We start from the raw sequence: 6,167 nt of genomic DNA, 5'->3' as shown, positions 1-6,167 counted from the left end.
CCTCCTTTTGGACTTCCTTCACCTCCAATATAATTTGAAGAAGATTGCAAGTTGTCCTTCTGATCCCTTGATTTTCATCTTGGCTTTTCTCCCAGCATTTTGGTGCAGTTAAATGAAGTCTTCTTTTGGTTGCTTGTTCAGTCCACCCTTTTATAGAATGGATTGTTTTCTAATGATATACTGTATGCTAAGTGTTTTCTTTTTCTTGAATTGCTTATTTTTAACTGATAAAATAAAATAAAATAATAAAAAATAAATAAAATAAAATATTGTTCTTCTTGTAAGGGCCATATTAACCATTATACATCATTTGATGTAAGTTGTTCAGAGTTAGTTGACAGTGAGATGGGTGGGTAGCATATAAATTGAATAAATTAAAAAATAAATAAATATTCAATAAAACATGGCTGAGAAGTGAATGATTTGAAACTAGTGTCAAGGGAGAAATACTCTGTTGTCCAAAGCCTCAGAACAGAAACTTAGCATCTCAAGGTCCAGAACAACAACAGCCCATGAATAAACAGGAAAGAGATACTCCATTTAGCAGCTGAAACTGAAATTCAATTCTACACTTAGTAACTTGGCACAGCCTAGGGGTTGCCCTCTAGAGTATTTTCAAATAATTTTGCTTTGGCTCCATTCTTCCATATGCCAAGATGTTCATATTAATAGGTCTTTGGAACTCTACTTTTTTGCAGATTTTTGCGAATTTGCAGATGTTACCCAAGAGAGAGAAAAATATCATACAAGAAACTCAAGCAGACAAGGTTAATTCTGTTATTTTCTCCAGTTTAATCCTCCCAACATATCTGTTTAATCCTCCCAACATATCTTACTTGCAGGCTAGGCTGCAAGTAAGAATAACAGATTCAGAGTCACCCAGTGAAAAGGGATTTGTAAGTGGATTTTCCCAGCATTACTCTGATACCAACAGTGCTTTTTTTCTAAAAAAAAAAAAAAAAGGTGCTGGAACTCACACACACCATACAACCTGCCTTGCCTACCCTACAAGGTTCCATCCAAAAAAGGTGCCGGAACTCTGTTCTGGGCGTTCTATGAGAAAAAAAGCCCTAGATACTAACCAGTAGAACACATTGGATCAATATTTTCCAATACTCCCATATTCAGGGAGTATTACTGGAACATACTGTATTATATTTAATATCTCTCATACTAAAAACAATGAACCATTACAGATAAATGGGCTTAACATATTCATCAAGCTTGTGTATTTAAGACATGTTTCTGACATCAGAAAGCTAATATGAGTTTGGGTTTCGTGGGGAAGGTGGAAGGATTGGCTCATATTTATGATGTTGCAATGTCACGGTTCTCATTTGCAACCTTCTGACAAGCAAAATCAATGGGGAAGCCAGATTCATTTAACAACCGTGTGACTAACTTAAAAACTTCGGTGGTTCACTTAACAGACTATGGCAAGAAAGGTCGTAAAATGGGGCAAAAATCATTTAACCAATGTCCCACTTAGCACCAGAGATCTGGGGCTCAATTGTGGTTGTAAGTCGAGGACTGGCTGCATTAAACAGCACCAAATGATCGATTATTGGTAGCTGGGGTGAATCACCTCAGCTTCCTAACCTTTGAGAAAAATAGTCATGATGGTGGGTGATACTAGACTTTTCTATCTGACACCAACGTTCTTGCCTGAAGACAATTTGGGAATGACCATAGTTCAGTAGCAATAGAGGCTCCCTTTACAATCATACCATCATCATTATCATCACCATCATCATCATCACATAAAAGAATCATATGAATTGTGTTGATTGTTCTGCCTGAAATCCTAGAGAGTGGTCTTCATAAGGGGAGACAAAACTGGACTAGATGGGCAAAGGCTTCCTAATCTACCATGCATCTACACACCTAATTTGCATCTTGGCCTTAAAAGTAAGCAAAAAGAAGAACCTGTTTCCTGGAGCTCAAAGCACCCTTGTTTCCCCGGCAAGAGAGCTTCATGGAGCTGGAGGTAGTGATGGAGCTGCTGCGTTTGCTCAGCCGGCTTGCATGCTGCGGTGTTGCAGGCAGTGGGTTCATGAAGAGGATGCGGGCAATGAAACCATACAGAACAGTGGCCAAGCCCAGGGGGATGACATAGAATATGGTGAAGTCTAAGAAGTAGATGGGCATATAGAGGTTCCTGGAGACACGGTAGCCGCAGCTGACTTGAGTGCCATCAGCAAACATGGCTTTCGAGGTGTCCACTAAAAAGAACCACATGAGACAATAGAGCGAAGTGCAGAGCCATAGGACAGCGATTATGCGTTTGGCCCGGGCTACGGTGCAAAGCAGCTGTGCCTTAATGGAGTGGCAGATGGCAATGTAGCGCTCCACTGTGAAGGCTGTGATGGAGCATGCTGAGATGTTGATGCCCAAGTACTGCAGGTAAGTAATGCAGAGGCAACCCGCATAGCCATACACCCAGGAGGCCACCACCTCAGAGATGTTGGGTAGCCCTGCTGCCAGTAGCACAATCAAGTCGGCTATAGCCAAGCTCACCAGGTAGCAGTTGGTGGGAGTTACCATGTGCTTGGTGCGAAGGACCACCAGGACTACCATAATGTTGCCTGCAATGCCTATGCCACAGATCAGAAGAACCAGCAAGATAGTGACCACCTGCACCTCCAGGGGCAATTGTGGCATCTTGTTGAGGAGAGTCTGATTGGTGCTGATATTGCCCATGAGGGCTTCAAAGAAGTCCCAAGATTGATTCTCCATTTGTGACTCTCAAGTGGATTGTTCTTCCTTGACACTGATGATTTCCAGCCCAAGAACTATTTCAACAGGTATCCTAAACCACCGAAAGAAAGAGAGAATTCAGATTGTTAGGTTAAAGCCCACATAATCTGATTTTTAAGAATGTTGTTGTTGAGCAGGGAGTCTGGATTCAAACCTTTGGCAAGCTATTATTTAACAGTCCTATTACTATGTGGGGATAACAGTTACCTATCTTTTAGGATCGCCGAATATGTTATTAGATGATTTATATAAATCTCTTTGAGTCTATTTACGTAAGTAATTTAAACTGGATACGGAATTAACCTTTTTTAAATTTGAACAATATATTGAACTCTTCACTTCTAATTTATATTAGCTCCAGGACAACTTGGCAACACCAATGTTGATCGTGCAATGCTGCCCTTATCTTATCCCACCTTCCATCAGGCTTCTGCTGTTTCTTATCACATTCTGGATTAAGTTTTCCTTGTTTGAATTGGCAACTATAGGCACAGCTATGGGCAAAAAATCGTAGCATTTCACAATACCTCTTCAGATGATCTGTTCTGGAGTATGACTTTGTTTTTGGCATGTAGAAAGATATGGTTATACCTCCTCATTTACATGATTTTATGGTAAGATATGCTAGTAGGACATACCAACCATACCCCCAAATAGAGGTTGACCGATTGCTGACCTAAAAATTTTGACATGCAATCCATAAGTCTATTAAAACATAGATAGAAAGTCACAATTTAATGCCCCAGCACAGTGTGGATGGCACATTCAACCACAAGGAGAAAACATGGATATTTATAATTCTCATCTCCAAAGCTCTAGAAGCAAGGACCTTTGCAGACACTGCAACTAGAGATTAGGCTTGTCCAAGAGTTGGAATCAATATATCAACTTAATATTTGTTACAGGATAAATGTAGCTTACCCATAATGACACAGTTCATATGAAAGTGGGTGATACCCTGAATTATCTCTTAATATCTACTGGTCACCAGGACTGTTCAAAACACCAAGAACTTATTTGATTCAACAGTAGTTTGATTGAATCACCCCACTGTAACAGGTATACTAAGCATCACGGTTCTTCTTTGTCTTAGATCAGAGCAATTGCACCAATTAAGCAATTACAATTTCTCTGGCCCTTCAGTGGTTTCCTGTGCCTGCATAACAAACAGGTGGTTGAGGCAGATCCTTGGTGTGGTGAAAAATGCAGTCTCTGACACTTCATATTAACCACTGGAATAACCAGTGTTGCCTTCAAGCCTGGATTATGCCTGCTTTGTATAAGCCATTGGGCTACAGCTGCCTCTTCCAATGCAGTGTTCTCTAAACCGTGTTCTAGTCTAATGCCTTGAAATTTCACCCAACAGGGTGATAGCGGCTGGGGAATTATAGGAACTGATGTCTAATCGCCCTGGGACACCACAGCAGCCCCACTTTATAGGGTTGCCAGGTGTCCACTATTTGAGTGGACAGTCCACTTTTTTCACATTATGTTCACTATTTTTTTTCACAAAATAGTGGACATTTTTTTTTATTCAAAAGCTTTATGATGAAATGGTACGTAATCTAAAGCTGTAGTCTACTTTTTTTACTACTTAACCCCCACCCCCCCGCTTGTCCGCTATTTTTTGGAAGCAGACCTGGCAACCCTAAGCCCCAGACTGTCCCAAACTATCATTGCAATGGAGCCCCCTCCTTCTGAGCCAGCCTTTGTTCTTCTGCAAGCAGCATTGCTGAACAGATTTAAAACTACTCGTCACCCCTTCAAGAGGTGAATTTGGCAAAGCCCTAAAGCGGCAGTCTCGTTCTGGAGGTTTTTGGTCTCTTTGCATCAGACGCCGGGGCGAAAATGCTGCCCGAAAGCCTTCCTTGATACAGCCGGTAGCAGGACAATGCGGAGAAGCGTAACACACCGGCTTAACAGGCAGGAGGACAACCTCCGACCGACACCTGCTGGAGTGGGCACCAGCCAGAACAGGTGCGCCGGGCTTGGCGAGACCACGGACTGACCTCGCCGGACCCTTCGAAGCTCAGGGCATCGGCTGCTCCTCGGTTGCCGCAGGTCTGGAATCAAAGCCGAGGGTCGCAGTCGCGGGCCCACCTTGCCACCCTCCCTGCCGCTGCTTCTTTGGTCGCTACAGAAATTCACTTGGGAAGGCGGCGACTTGTGGGGAAGCCAACCCGGTGGGATTAGGGATAAGGAAGGGAAGGCGGGAGAAAAGGAGGCAGAGGGTTAACTAACGGAAGGGGATAACACGGGACGGGGAGGAGAAGCGGGGAAAGAAGCGAGAAAGTTTACCGTCGCCCAGCCGAGCGGAACGGGGAAGCGCTGATCCGCAGGCGCCGAGCCGGCTCCTTCTCCACCCCAGCCTCGTGGCCCGCCTGCCAGCTGCCTTTTCCCTCCCTTCGGGTATTTATTTCAGGGAGCCGGCGACGCCGCAGTCTATCCCGCCTCCGCTTGCCGTCCACGGGTAGGGAAGCGGCCACAGCGGGGTCCTAGCGCTCCCCACCGCCTGGCTAAAGGGAAGGGGGCTCCGGAAGGGGGAGGGGGCAGCGATGACGCCAGCCGAAGATTCTCGGGACTCCCTGGGCTGCCTGCCTTCCCCCCCCCCTCCACACACACACACACACCCGCTCCCTCGCCAGGACTTCGTGCTCGAGTCCACGCCTCCTGGGCGGGGGTGCGATGCTATGCCCTAAGTCAGGGGTAGGCAACCTTGGCTCTTTTATGACTCGTGGACTTCAACTCCCAGAATTCCTGAGCCAGCTTGGCTGGCTCAGGAATTCTGGGAGTTGAAGTCGAGTCATAAAAGAGCCAAGGTTGCCTACCCCTGCCCTAAGTTTACGCTCCAACCAAATTAGCTTGTAAGATGCTGCCTAAGTTCGGTGGTGGTTTTTAATTAATTCGCCTTAAAGAAGTCAGAGGTCTCCTCCTACGGTAATAAATCTGTTAAGCCTTCAAGGTGCAATAAGACTCTGGCAAGTTGACAGCTGGATGACTCTAGAACAGTGGTTCTCAACCTTTTTAATGCCGCGACCCCAACCGGTCGTAAGTCGACTAAACCGGTCGTAAGTCAAGGACTAAACCGGTCGTAAGTCGAGGACTAAACCGGTCGTAAGTCGAGGACTACCCAACCAGTCGTAAGTCAAGGACTTTCCCTGCCCGGGAGCGCCGCACATGCGTGGTTCCGCCCCCTGCGCCAGCCGAGGCGTAGCTGGTAAGCGGCAGAGATGGAGCAGGCCGACCACCAGCTGGCCCAGCCCATGGGAGGTAAGGCACCCGCCTGAAAAGGGGGAAAAAATGGCGGACAAAAAAAAGGGCGGACACCCTTGCTTGGCGACCCCCATGAAATGGTCGATCGACCCCAAATGGGGTCCCAACCCACAGGTTGAGAACCACTGCTCTAGAAC

At 45.6% G+C, this 6,167-nt stretch overlaps 1 pseudogene; it reads right to left on the bottom strand.

Moving 5' to 3' along the window:
- Positions 1 to 1,902: 1,902 nt before the first annotated feature.
- Positions 1,903 to 2,736, bottom strand: LOC107296761 (annotated as a pseudogene).
- Between the last annotated feature and the right edge of the window lie 3,431 nt (positions 2,737 to 6,167).

Source organism: Protobothrops mucrosquamatus, unplaced genomic scaffold (genome assembly GCF_001527695.2).
Source record: "Protobothrops mucrosquamatus isolate PMUCROS unplaced genomic scaffold, P.Mucros_1.0 scaffold2963, whole genome shotgun sequence".
In the NCBI taxonomy this organism is placed as follows: Eukaryota; Metazoa; Chordata; class Lepidosauria; order Squamata; family Viperidae; genus Protobothrops; species Protobothrops mucrosquamatus.
The sequence above is the reverse complement of the archived record's forward strand: the minus strand, read 5'-3'. Positions and strand labels throughout refer to the sequence as shown.